This window comes from Callospermophilus lateralis, chromosome 9 (assembly GCF_048772815.1).
Source record: "Callospermophilus lateralis isolate mCalLat2 chromosome 9, mCalLat2.hap1, whole genome shotgun sequence".
NCBI lineage: Eukaryota > Metazoa > Chordata > Mammalia > Rodentia > Sciuridae > Callospermophilus > Callospermophilus lateralis.
The window spans coordinates 134,707,242-134,722,077 of record NC_135313.1 but is presented as its reverse complement, the minus strand read 5'-3'; the positions used below and the strand labels follow the sequence as shown (position 1 = coordinate 134,722,077).

The window sequence follows — 14,836 nt, the reverse complement described above, 5'->3', positions numbered from 1 at the left end:
CCCCCCACACCTTAAAGCACCGGTAGAAGGGGGGAGTGGTGGGGCCGCTGGGCCTGGCCCTCCCACAGTGGCTCCTCAGAAACATTGTTCTTAAGGGAGAAAAATTTAAAGCATTTCCTTTAAAATTAAAAAAAATATATATATATATGCCTTTTTTTGCCATTTCTATTCAACAACATCCTTGAAACTCTATCCAAAACAATTAGAAGAAAGAATTCAAGATAAATGAATAGGAAAAGAGGAACTCAAACTATCACTATTTGCTAATGACATGCTTCTATTTTTAGAAAACAAAAAAAAATTAACCTGAAAATTTTCTTTACTAATAAATAGATTCAGCAAAATAAACACACATAAACCAAGTGCATTTCTATACTTTAACAATGAATCCACTGTAAAAATAAAATTAGGAAAATCACCCCATTAATAATGTCCTCAAAAAAAAGAATAAAACAAAATACTTGGGAATCAATCTAAAAAAAGAGTTAAAATACCTCTACAATGAAAACTACAGAACACTAAAAATACAGATTGAAGATCTTAGAAGATGTAAAGATGTTCTAGGCACTTGGATAGGCAGAATGATCATAGTCAAAACAGCCATACTAAAAAAGTAGTTATACAGATTCAGTGGAATTCCTTTTAAACTTCCAATGACATTCTTCATAAAACTAGAAAAAGCAAGCATTAACTTAATTTGAAAAAAATAGGAGAACCACAATAGTCAAAGCATTTCTCAACAAAATGAGTGAATCAGTAGGCATCACAATACTAGACCTTGAACTACACTACAGAGAAATAGTTAAAAAAAATTTAAACAAGGTACCAAGAAACATGTAGACCAATCTCATACTAGAAAAAGATGCCAAAAGCATAAATTGAAGAAAAGATAGCCTCTTCAACAATTGGTGCTGGGCAAACTGGAAATCCATATGTAGAAAGATGAAATTAAACCTCTATCTCTCACTGTGCTCAAAAATCAACTCAAAGTAGATCAAAGAGTAAGACATGAGAATGGAAACCCTGTGACTAAGAGAAAAAAAGAAGGTCCACATCCTCATCATGTTAGCTTAGGACTTGACTTCTTGAACAAGATTCCTAAAATACAAAAAGGAAAAATAGGAATTAATAAATGTTGTGGATTCAAAGAAAGAAGCTTATTCTTCACAAATGAAACAATCTATAACATGAAGAGAGAGCCTACAGAATGGGAAAATAAATCTTTACCACCACACATCAAATACAGCAGTAATCTCCAAGATATATAAAGAACTCAACAAATAATCCCAAAAAAGAGACATAACCCATCAATAAATGGACTAAGAAACAGAACAGACACTCCACAGAAGAAGAAATATAATTGATCAACAAACACATTCAACAGACCATCATCTTTAGCAATTATAAAGATGAAAATCAAAGCTATTTCAATATTTCATTTCACTGCAGTCATAGTGGCAATTATCAAGAATACAAGCAATAATTTTTTTCATGAGAATGGGGGAGAAAGGTACACTCATACATTGCTAGTGGCCACATCAATGTAGAGTAGGTCAATTCACAAAAGCTAAACTATGGAAACAACCTACGTACCCTTCAACAGATGAATGGATAAGTAAAATGTAATATATATATATATATATATATATATATATATATATATATATATATATATATATATATATTGTATGTGTGTGTGTGTGTGTGTTTGTGTGTGTGTGTATGGAACATTACTTAACCCTAAAAAGAATAAAATTATGCCACTTGCTGGCAAATGGATGCAACTTGAGAATACCATGATAAGCTAAATATACCAATAGCAAACTTTCAAAGACTGAATATTTTATCTGGTGTGCAGATGCTAATTCATAATGGAGGGCACTAGGGAAGAAAAAATGCACTTTGTATTAGAGAGAGGGACGTGAAGGTAGGAAAAGAAGTATGAGATTTTGAAGGATAATAAATGGATCAGATATTATTACCTTGCACACTTATACAATTACATGACTGATGCAATTCTACATCAAGAAAATTCTACAACAATAAAAATGTGAAGGTGTAATTCATTTGTATATACTGTGTCAATGCATTATACTGTTATATATAGCTAATTGTAACAAATGCAAAAAAGACAGAATAAAACAAATTACACACTATAAGAACTAAAACACTGTTGTACTGAAATAGAAGGCAACATACAAACCAATGCACAGAAAAGAGAACAAGGATAAACCCAGACACTCACTTCACACTCATGTTTGAGAAGGGGACCAATAATACAGAATGGATAAAGGATAGTCTCTTTAACAGATGGTGCTGAGGACACTCAATATTTACATGGGGAAGAAAGAAAATACTGGGGTTCCATTTACCAATCTCTTCCCATCCTACTAAGGTGACAGATATGATCTTTCTCTGATTTGATCACTACAGAGTGTTACATATATTAAAATATCATGGTATACCACATAAGCAGATGAAGTTGCTATTTTTCAATCTAAAATTAAAAAAAAGGAAGAAGAGCATAAGTTTGTGAACAATAACAACAAAACACAGAAAAAAACACTTTACATCATTGCTTTAGAAAACAGTACTTTGGCTATGACAGTAAAAGGACAGGGGACAGAACCATAAACAGACAAGTATAATTTCATTAAGCCAAAAGCTTCTGCACAGCACAATAAAGCATGAACAGAAAAAAGACTCAAATGTTGGAATGAGAGAAATAACCTACACATCACCTGAAAAATGTGTAAAGTCTAAAACACACAAGAAACACACAAGAAAAAGTGTAAAGTCTAAAACACACAAGTCAATTCCTATGACTCTATTAAAATAAAATAAAAAACTTGAGGAAAAACCAGTAAGCAAGCTGGGCACAGTGGGACATACTTTAATACCAGTGGTTTCAGAAGCTGAGGTAGGAGAATCACAAGTTAAAAACTGGCCTCATCAAATTAGCCAGGCCAAAAGAAACTGAATAAAACCCTGTCTCTAAATTTAAAATAAATAAATTAATTAAACTCTGGGGATGTGCCTTAGTGGTTAAGTGCTATAGATTCAATCCCTATTGGCAAAAAAAAAATGTAAACAGAGAGTAGCATGTTGTTTTCAAAAAAAACGTGGTTACGGTAAAATGGGGTGCTGATCTTCAATGGATATAAAATTTCAATTGCATAAGATAAACAACTTCTAAATATTTGCAGAAAAATTCTATACTTACACTTTATAATAGTATGTTTTCAGAGTACATATATCCTACTTAGTGTTCTTACTATTGTGCAAGAGAGGAATGAAAGAAGCAAGGGAGGGAGGAAGAGAAGGATGATGGAGAGAGAGGAGGAGGAGGTAGAAGGCAGGGAATCGGGGACGAACCCCATGATGCTCTTCCTACACAGTCAGGATTCCTGCTCAAAGTGGACCTGTCCTTGATTGAATATTCTGCTACTTCTATCATAATTTTTATTGATTTTATCTTACTACTTATTTTTCAAAAGTAATTTCCAAGAAGGCCATCGGCCACAGATATGAACACAGCACATAAATGTAACCTGCAGGTATACTGCATTTCGCCACCTCATGCACACTGAGTTTTCATTCCCATAATCACAGAATTCCAGTGGGCCAAGAAAATATGGGAGCTAAGAGAAAGTTGGGTACAATGTGACCATGTCCTATCCACAAGTATGTAAAAAAAGGGAGGGTGATGAAATCCAGAGAGGCCACACAGTAATGTCCACCAGAATTAGATTCAAATACATAAAGAAGACAGCCTTGTCACTCAAGGTACTCTTTGTTAGCCCACCTCTCCTGCTGAGGATGTGAATGGAAGGGGAAACCAGGGTGATCTACAGTCACATTTCTACTGATTCTTTCAAACTCATTAACAAACCAGTTGGAGAAACTGTCCACAGTTATCAAAGTGTAGTAAAAACAATTGCACTGATTCTGTGTAACATATTCACTGCTTTGGCATTAATGAACACAACATGGATGTGCAAGCTCTACAGTATGACTTGCTTGTAAGTTTGCATCTAGTATTCTTACGGCATACTTAAAGATAAATATTTAAAATGTTGTAAAAAGAAGGACAATTAAAAGACAGACAAGATGTACCATGACATGTGAAGAGATCACAGAAGAAAGAAATAGATTTCTGTGGCATGATGTCAATAGCACAGGTCACCTGCTTTTGGAAAGGCACTCTAAGTTTTCCTTTTGCATTGGGCCTGACAAATTACACAAGTTGCCCTAACAATATCAGTAAAAAGGTGCATATTTCACTGGAGAAAGTGCTGATTCTAGGATCTGGTAAGATAAATTTTAAAATGAACATGAACATAGAAGGAGGAACAGAAGAAAGAGTAGGAGGAGAGTCTCCCAAGGTGTTCCACATGTGGATGCCTGACAAATGAAATAAAAACTAAAGTGAAAAATCCTGAAATAGTGAAAACTGGAAAAATATGAGCAATAAAATAAACAACTTTAACAGTAAAAGATGAGTGAAAGCAACAAATAAATATGTATTTAGTGATAAAAATAATTGGCTTCATTAATAAAAAGTGACAGGAACAGAGAAATCTTTCATATAGAAGAGTTCAAAACAATGCAGGAAAATAGCATCCCCTCCTTCATGTGGAGCTTAGTATTCTTGCCTTTTTAGGGGTGGGAAGACTCAGTGACTTGAATGCAACAAACAGTGAAGGAATAAGATAAATTATTACATTCCCAAAGAATGAATCTGACACAAACTACCTTGACAATGAATGGACTGTGGCACTTCAAATATTTCAGTGACCATCAGGTAACCTCATTATGCTGTGGCAACAAGGCATTTCAAATCCATACTATTTCTTCAAAAATTATTTAATCAGTTCTTTTTACAGGTAACTGACAATGACCATTTTCACAAGCAGGGAACAAACCATAAGGATACTCACTCTATCCCGCAATGTTGAGTGCCTATCTTTGAGTAATCAAATATAATTATTAGTTTTAATTTGTTTTTAATTAACAAATATATATGTTGCACATGTTAATGGATTCAAGCATAATATTTTCAAATGCATGACACACAGTGATCATATATAATTATCTATCATCTACTTTAATCCCTTGTCCTGCCCCAGCACTGTTCCTACTCTCAAGAAATTACTATTGGGCTTCCATATTACTTTTTTAAAAATCAATTCTAAGATGTAGGTGGCAAAAACGGTAATAGAAAAATTATTTCTGCAGCCACAAACAAGCATTTGCAGAAATAAACTGTCCCCGCATCTCAGAGACCATAAATGTTAACACCTGGCTGAGTCTCCCTTTGTCTCATTTTACACAATTCAAAAAACAATCTCCAGCTATTGCTTTCACTATGCTGACCTTAATTTTTCATCACCCATATGGCTTCAGTTCTCACCACATGAGGACAGGGGCTCCACTTACATAATAAGAAACCACAATGACACCAAATCTAAAGGTCCCTCCTTTGTCTCCCTGTAGTTCACTTTTTAGTAGTTTTTTAGAACAAAAACTTATTTTTAGAATCATCTCTTCCAGAAATCCACGTCATTACATTTCCCTGGTTTTCTATCTCCTTAACTGGATGCCCTCACTCTCCATCTCTTTCATAGACTTCTCTTCTTCATTGCTAAATATAGGTGTGGCCCACCTCAGAGAAATGATCCCTGTACTTCTATATTTTTACCCACACCCAGGATTTTGATAAGCCTCATGGCAGTATTTTGCACATTCCCCTGTCTTCCAAATATCCATTTTCTTCCCAGTCCTCTTCTCTTACCTTCAGACATGTTCATGTGGATATCTAAGAGAAATCACAAACATCAATGCAAAAGCTTTTCTCAAGACTAGCCTCATGTGGTCTTTCTGCCCCATACAGGATTGGGTATCAGCAACTACCCTAGAGTGCTAAAGTTCAGCAATTGTCCTTGGTCTTTTAACCATTACACTCACCCCAATTCATCCCCCAACCCTGCTTATTCTAAAGACAATATTATAAACATTTGTGTGTGTGTGTGTGTATGTGTGTGTGTGTGTGTGTGTGTGTGAGAGAGAGAGAGAGAGAGAGCGAGAGATACATATATTCAAAATTATAAACATATAAGTATACAATTTATGTATATTAAATATCTATTAAATATATAATTATAAATAAATAAATCAGATTATACCACTTTTATTCCTGTTATTCTATTGGAAATCATATCCATGCGGACAAGTTGTTGCTAAATGGCCACAAATCCTCTTCATATCAAGAGATTTATAAGCTGCTTTTGCCAAAAAGCACTGATTGTTCACTTAGGCCTACAGATGCCCAATGGATAACCACAAGTGAGATAACCATTGGCATCACTGAAATATATTTATTCTATTTATTAGCTTACAATAATCACAGCATAGAAAAGAGAAAGAAATATCTGCAATATTAGTAAGGACTCCTGAAACAGCCTAGGCACAACAGAAGTAGGAAGAGGCCATGACTGAATTGCATCTCTTACCCCAATTCTGAATAAAATTTTGAAAACAAAATATGTATATAAATATATATGTTCACACACACACACACACACACACACACACACACACACACACACATACACACACTGGATGGTGAGTATAATCCTCCCTTCCATAGCTGGATGATTAATTTCATACATACAACTAATGAAGATTTGTTTTTAAAAAATTAAAAATCTGCTTGTAAAACAAGTACTGAAGGGCTTTCTAAAATTAGTAAAAATCAAAAGTATAATTCTGGTGCCATCTAGTTTCTAATAAGGAGCTAGCACTTCTAACAATGAAAGTATCCACGTTAAGCACAGCCCTAAGTAAAAGTAGAGATGAAACAGGAATTCTTGAAACCTCAATAAAGGGTGAGGAAATTCAACTGGAGAAGCAAGAAATGGAAGATATCCTATGGAGGCCTTTATCTCACAGGTAGAAAAGGATTGTGGCAGGTAAATGACATGGCGCGGGGTGTCTTAGAATAATTCAGAAGGTAAAACATTTATGGATGATAACCTTAGATCAGATGCCTAAAAGAGGTCATTACTCCGTGTTTCTTTATTGCTTGAATTCTTGGGTCAGACCAGGGGAATGGTAGTCCCCAGAAGAATGGGAGTAGAGGTTCCTTGCTGCTTTGTTGATGCCCATGTCCTCTTTGCTTAGAACAAAGCCTGGTGTTAATAGTTTTATTTTTAAAAGCAAGGGGTTATATTTCCATGTATAAAACCAAATGAGGGCTGGGATGTGGCTCAAGTGGTAGCACGCTCACCTGGCATGCATGCAGCCCGGGTTCAATCCTCAGCACCACATACAAACAAAGTTGTTGTGTCCTCTGAAAATTAAAAAATAAATATTAAAAAAATTCTCTCTCTCTCTCTCTCAAAAAAAAAATGAGGGTTGTGGTTATGCCTAGAGGTTGAGTGTTTGCCTATTATACATGAGGCACTGGGTTCAAGACTCACCACCACATAAAAATAAAATAAATGCATGTGTTCATCTACAACTAAAACATAAATATTTAAAAGAAAAAACCTAAATGATAACACTGTCAAAAATAGATCCCTTACCCATGCATTCAAACTGCCTTTCAGAGAATCATGAAGCTGAGGCTTGGCCTTACTCCAGCCTGAGAAGCTGGTGTCACTTTGTGTCCAACTTTACAGATGTAGGGAGTTTCCAAAAGTCGCTTCTGGAAAGGGTCAAGGCCTCCTTCCCCATCAATGCTTTTTTCATTGCCCAGGTGCTATGAAACCCCTGCCTGTGAGCCAGTGCAGTGGAATGTGCAATCCAGACCAGGCTCCAGCAAGTGATGGCTGCATCACAGGCTTATCCTCTTGGGACCTCCAAGTCTCAGTATGTACAGAGCAGGCACCAAGAGAAGTCTCTGTGAACATTCTGGAAAAATCGTTGTTCTCCCATAACAAAGTGTCTCAGGCAATATCCCCAGGATCCCTTCCAGAAACCCTGTAGAACCCAACCAACCTGAAAATATGGAAAGTGCACAGCATCCCATGAGTGGGAGGAACCAAGAAAGGCTGTGCTGTGGCATCTTCAGCCTCCCTCCATTGTCTCCGTTGTAAGTGGGAAAACTGAGTCCCCCTGTGGAGCAGACCCTGACGTCACATTTCTATCTCAGAGCACAAAGACCCTTCTTTCTCACTGGGTCAACAGTGAGTTCTAACAGAATTCCTGGATGCCACTCCTGACTCCCTTTGCCTCCTGTGGACACACCCACCATGCCTTCTGCTCCCGCACCACTGTGCCACCTTATTCCTAGGCTATGCTCACATAAGGGGTCCTGAATGGGATGCTGCTACCCACGTGCTTCCTCTGTCTTCTCCCTGCCCACTGTTCTTATGGGATGGGCTCCACTCACTCAGCCTGACTCTGCATCACCAGCTCTGCCAAACAATTAAGCCCCACTAAGTCCTCTCCACTTTTTTTCATAGGCTCCACCCAGCATCTGGCCTCTTACCTGCACTGTTCTGCAAAGAAATGCCCACCCCACCAATTTGATCCTCTGCATTCTGTCCACATGGTTCATCCTCCACCGACCTATTTAACTCTCTGCGATTGCAGGTTTTTTTCTCTAGCTGTGGAAGCTTTGCTGTCTGGTTTGGCTCAATTCCACCAACATCCACTAGCATACCAAATGGCTCAGATTTTCTTTGTTAGCTATGCTATTCCATCAAGATCACTCCTACACCAGCCACCCTGTGTCACCTGGCCTTTTTACTGCTCCTCAAAAACTTCATCTGAAATGAATGAAAGGAATCTTACAGAGATGCCCATGATTGTGACACCACTGAGTCTAAGGGACAATTACATTTGGGCTCTGGTCAGGTTTGGAGCCCAAACGTGGATGACCTTGAACCACTTTGCTAACCTGAGTCAGACTATCTCCATTTACAAAATTTAGTTGATGATAATACTTTATTTGCATAAATTTGAGCATGTTTTCAGCATTGTCTGTGTATTATGGATGCAGGAGAGTCATTGGCCAGAAACTAGCAAGATCCCTGCCCTATATGTGAAAGAGCCCAGTCAGAATTAAAAAAGGATGTTTGCAAAGGACATGGCCTTCAGATTTTCTTTAGCTCTGTGGCCTTCAGCACCTTCTCTTACCCTTTCAGCACAGGATGGGCACAGGTACTTGGCAAACAAGAGTCTTCTGTGATCTCTTATCCAGCCAGCCTGGGGCATCTCAGAATGAGGGACCATAGGTGTCTGATCACAGCCATCTTTCTCAAGGTTCAGTCTCAGAAGAAATAGCCTCTTTATAATAACTTCTGTATGACTATGGTTTATTCTGACAGCCTGAATCAATGCTCTAAGGACAGGGCAGCAGTTGGAGGCTTGGGTTTCAAGCTGCAGAAACTGATCTGGGTGCTTTTAAAAATGCACTAGATGACACTGGGGAGGTCAAGGGAACCTGATGGAAAAGTTCAATAAAACTAGAGCTGGGTTTTTCCAGGTGATCTCAGTGCCCAAAACCCCTTGATAGTCCTTCCTGGAGCCTGCTGATATATGAGCACACTGTAAGTCTTTCTGCTATCACTTTGTCGCTTCTCAGATTCTAAGTCTTCATAGAAGGGGTCTGGTTGGCTGGATATAGGTACTGGCTGGGAATATGAAATCTTCACATTCAACTAGGTATTGAAGGATTAGTAGAAATTTTCTAAAAAGCAAAGAAAAGCACATTCTAGGTAAGAAAACTATTTGTGACCTAATAAAGGTTTTGTGTCCTCTCAGAATCACACAACCACACTATGCCAGATGATTTTCTCATCCTGTCATTCCCCAAAACTTTCAAAAATAGTGCTGTATGTTAGGAAATTGATTGCATTTTTAAATAAAAATGCTACAGGCTCTTATAAAGAATTTAAAGTGTCCAAAATAATACTGCAAAACTGAGCAAGGGGTGCGAATCTTGCCAAAACCCAGTGCCCCAAACACCAGAATTAACATTAGACTTTATCATTTTCTAGGCTTTTCTAGTCACGTAGATTGGAAGGTGAATAAAAAAAGGGGGGGAGGGGAGAAAGAAAGAAAAAAATTTTATTAAAATAAGATTAAATGTGGGCTGGGTTTGTGGCTCAGTGGAAAAATGCTTGCTTAGTACATGAGAGGTTCTGGGTTATATCATCAATACCACATAAAACTAAAGAAATAGCTCAGCCCTGGGGGGCTCTGGGCCAGGGTGTATACATCCTCACTTAGCTGGCCCTCACTCTGGATACCAGTGGGAAGAACCTGACAGAGCAGAACAACTGCAGCAACATTCCTCACGAGGGGAAGCACACTCTGCTCTATGAGCGGTCCTCACACATCAATCCAGCCCAGAGTGGCAGCCCCAATAAGGTGGATTATGCCTACTTCCCTGGCTCTTCTACATCATAATCATTAGACAATGACAATGAGGGTATGCAAAGGTAGAAGGTTTCTCCACTGCCTCTTCAGGAAGCTAACTAGTTGAAGGCAAAGGGTGTCAGATGGGCACAGTCCAGCCAATCCCCTGCCTCCTGTCAATGCCCACCAGGAACCACATGGACATCACCATACCTCCCCTGCCCCCATCACACATGAGGTGCTAAAAGTGGCCAAGCACAGGCACAAGAAGGTACTGATGTACCCTTACATCTTCTAAATCCTGATAAAGTGTGATATCAAAATTGCTGTTTCTATTGAAGATGAAGCCAACAAAGATCTGCTTCCGGCTGCCCTGCTCAATAGGCCAGTTCATCAGTATGTATACAAAGTCCTCTTTAGTTTGGCTGAAAGCAGAAAGAAAACTGAGAGACTTGCTTTTAGAAAGAACAGACATCCACCAGAATTCTCACTAGTGATCATTAAGGAACGGGCAGCTTACAAGGGGCAATCTCCTCAAACCTCCACTCAGGGCAGGGGCAGAGGCTTTGCAGAAGTATGTGGCTTTGGCAGCCCTTATGGGAAAACCATAGCAACTTAACCTTACGGTGCCTTCTGGGTGGTGGCAGCATGGGGACACTGTGGAGCCTTCTCAGGCAGTGAAAGCAATAGGACTAGCAAGTCCCAGGGCGGAGTCCAAACTATACCTTCTCAGGGAGGGAAACTAGAAATTGCTGGCACTGTGGTTGGCTGCTGGAAAGAAAGCAGGCAGGACCATGGAGGCTGAGGGCCCTTCCCACTGCAAGTTGTCTCTGTGGGAGGACCAGCAAGAGGGCATCCAAGAGGAGTTATTTACACCATAGTGATATGAAGGTTTTGTAGAGGTGAAAGGCACTATGGCCGAGGTTATAAAAGCCAGGGAGCAATTTAGGGCAGACATCCTTATGCCGCTTCAATGGGAGAAGTGGCCAAAGAGCTGAGGTCAAAATCTGGGGAATCAAGGTTCTCTGCCGTGTCTTCACATGGGTCCTTGGCTAAAAATGGAGTGATGGCCTAGGAGAAGACAGTGCCCCAGATGAATGAAAGTGCCTTGAACAATGATTCTAAAATATGCACTACAAATCCTCATTGAAATACACTATGTACAGATAGCACCTGCTACAGCGAGGCTGCTCTGGTGGTAGATATCTTAAATAAAGAAGAGTAAACTTATTTTTTATAGAGAGTGAAGGATGCTGGAAGGGAAAGGATTTAGAAATATCTGAAGAGAAAGAGAGCCTGCAGTTATGTACATTTTGGCCTTTCCACAAAAAAAAAAAAAATGAGGACGTTGGAAATTCAGATCCCTCTTGGATATCAGAGAATTTCTTTTTTAGAGAGAGAGAGAGAGAGAGCGAGAGAGAGAGAGAGAAAGAGAGAGAAAAGTGAGAGAATTTTTTCATATTTATTTTTTAGTTTTTGGCCGACACAACATCTTTGTTTGTATGTGGTGCTGAGGACCGAACCCAGGCCACACGCATGCTAGGCAAGCACGCTACTGCTTGAGCCACATCCCCAGCCCAATATCAGAGATTTTAAGAACACATTTTTAGTCTTAACCAGTTGTAATCAAAATGCTACAATGAAACAAAAAAGAGAGAACAAAAATGAAGAGCATTTGACTCCTGCATTTAAAATAAAGTACACACAAAATTTTAACTGGTTATGAAAAAAGCCTATAGTTATATTTCTTTCTTTTTTTAAAGAGAGAGTGAGAGAGGAGAGAGAGAGAGAATTTTTTAATATTTATTTTTTAATTATCGGCAGACACAACATCTTTGTTTGTACATGGTGCTGAGAATCGAACCTGGGCCGCACACATGCCAGGCGAGCGCGCTACCACTTGAGCGACATCCCCAGCTCCTATATTTCTTGAACTATAAAGAAAACAAATTTTGGCAGTCTTTATATATAGCTTAAAATATAATTTTTAGCATTTGGCACCATATGTATGCCATTATATTTGATTTTGCATTACTGCTTCACAATGAAGCTTTAAGGCTTTGATTTTTATGATAATGAAAGAAATAAGACACAACCACAGGTTTTCTTTCTTACTTAAATTTTATCATTTTTGATGTGGTTATTTTGTGTTAAAAAAAGTGCAACCATGGAAACTAAAAAATTATAAAGTAATATTGCCGGTCTGCTGATTTTAAATACACAGTACATCATAATACTTTACAAGCAAGTTAAATGGAGATAAAGTTGAAATCATTGAGATGCTAATGTCCTTTCAAAATCAACACAATGTGTTCTGAAACTTCATGATTAATACCATGCATCTGTGATCAATGAACTATGTGGTTTTGAATCAGATGTAGAACATTAGTATACTACTTGAACTAAACTTCTGCATGGTTCATAACTTTTTAAGTGTGTAGTTAATATTATGCATGTTATTGTCCTTTCTTCCATTCTTACCAGTATGTGCCCATTTGCAAAACAAAAATGTTAATAATCAGTAATGATCCTATAAAAGATGTTAACTCTGTTTAGTCATTGACTGATCGTACTCTAACATTAAAATTTTGTGATTATTGACCTCTGTTGCATTTATTCTAAAATCCTCCCAAAATTATCTAGCCATTTTCAAATATCAACATTACCCTGGTGGATTCTCTGCTGTACACATTATTGTTCTTTGTTGCTGTTTTATGCCTTCATATTAGCAAAGTATGAAATTCTGTGAAGAAAAAAAAACTTTGATCTAAAAAAAAATCACCCCCTATTCTGTAACAGGAAACAAATTGCTTGTTCTTGAAAACTTTTCCATCAAGAATTTAGTAGAAGCAGGTATAGTTCTATCATTTTGTTGTTCTTGTTAATGTTATACTACATTTAAATAGTATAACATAATGTTATACTACATTTAAATAGATATTAAGACTATATTACACGGCTGTGATTATGGTTCAGTGTAGAGCACCTGCTTGGCATGTGTGAGGCACTGGGTTTGATCATCAGCACCATAATAAATAAATAAATAAATAAATAAATAAATAAATAAATAAATAAATAAAGTCCATCCGCAGCTACCCCCCCCAAAAAAAAGACTTTATTACATATTAAATGGGTTGGATTTTCTGTATTTGAAACGGTTTATTTCTATATTAGGCATAAAGCTTAATTTAGACTGGCAGAGTAAGTGATCATTTGATTGGAAAGTTGGGTAGACTGTCTTTGGCTGGTTTCATTCTGTAACCTTCCAGCTAATTGTTGAATTGAATGCTCTTTTGTTCTAAACTCTTTCTACTTTGGATCTGGTTTTATGGTTGGTTGAAATAGGGATTTATTGGTAGGAACATAGATTATTTTCCTGTTTGAACAGACTGTGTGTTTTTCTGACAGCTTATTCTGTCACAGGCAGAGTGATTCAACCAGACCTTTGTGCAGAGGCATTAGTATATGATTTGGGCAGCCATTTTCAAAAATAACAGCTTTACTGATATATAATTCACATTGCCCTCAAGGTCACTCCTTAAAAGTGTAATTCACTGAGTTTTAGTAAATTCACACAGTTGTGTTTCTTATTCTGCTATCTAACACTGAAACACTTTTGTCATATCCAAAGAAGACCCATGCCCTTTAGCAGTCACTCTCCACTCACTCTTGCTCCATGTAGGTATGAATCTTCTTTCTCTTTGTGAATTTATTTGTTCTGGATATGATATATAAATGTAATCATTCAATATGATTACATATTGGCCCTTTGTGTCTGACTTCTTAGCCTGTTTTTGAGATAGCACATATCAGAACTTTATTTCCTTTTTATTGCTAAGTAGTGTTCTGTTATATAGACACTGCAGTTTGTTTATGCATTTATCAGTTGATGAATATTTGGATGACATTCACTTCGTGGTTCTTATGAACATGCTGCTGTGAATATTTGTGTTTTTGAGTTGACTTCAGTTTTATTTTGGGTAGATACTTAGGATTGTAATTTATGGGCCATAAGTAACTCTGCCAGACTCTTTTATAAGGTGACTCTACCATTTTATACCCCCATTAGCAATTTTTGTAGATTCCATTTCTCCATATCTTTGCCAACATTGTGCCATGGTATTTTTCTATAGTAGTCATCCTAATGGGTATAAAGTGGCATTGCATTGTCGTTTTGATTTGCATTTCCCTGATAACTAATGATATTCAATATCTTCATGTACTTGTTAGCCACTGTTTATCTTTGTTAGACAAATGCCTACACAGATTCTTTACCCAATTTTAAAAATTGAGCTGTCCTTTTCTTGTTTAATTGTAATTGTTCTTCTGTATTCTGGATATACACAAATGTACACTTATCAGATATAAGAAGTATAATTTTTTCTCATTCTATAGTCTTTTCATTCTTATAAAGCCAATAGGTTTTTCTTGTCAAGTCCAATTTGCCAGTTTTTTGACTGCTTATGCA

At 37.4% G+C, this 14,836-nt stretch overlaps 1 pseudogene; it reads left to right on the top strand.

Moving 5' to 3' along the window:
- Positions 1 to 3,989: 3,989 nt before the first annotated feature.
- Positions 3,990 to 11,593, top strand: LOC143407588 (constitutive coactivator of PPAR-gamma-like protein 1 pseudogene; annotated as a pseudogene).
- Positions 11,594 to 14,836: the final 3,243 nt, after the last annotated feature.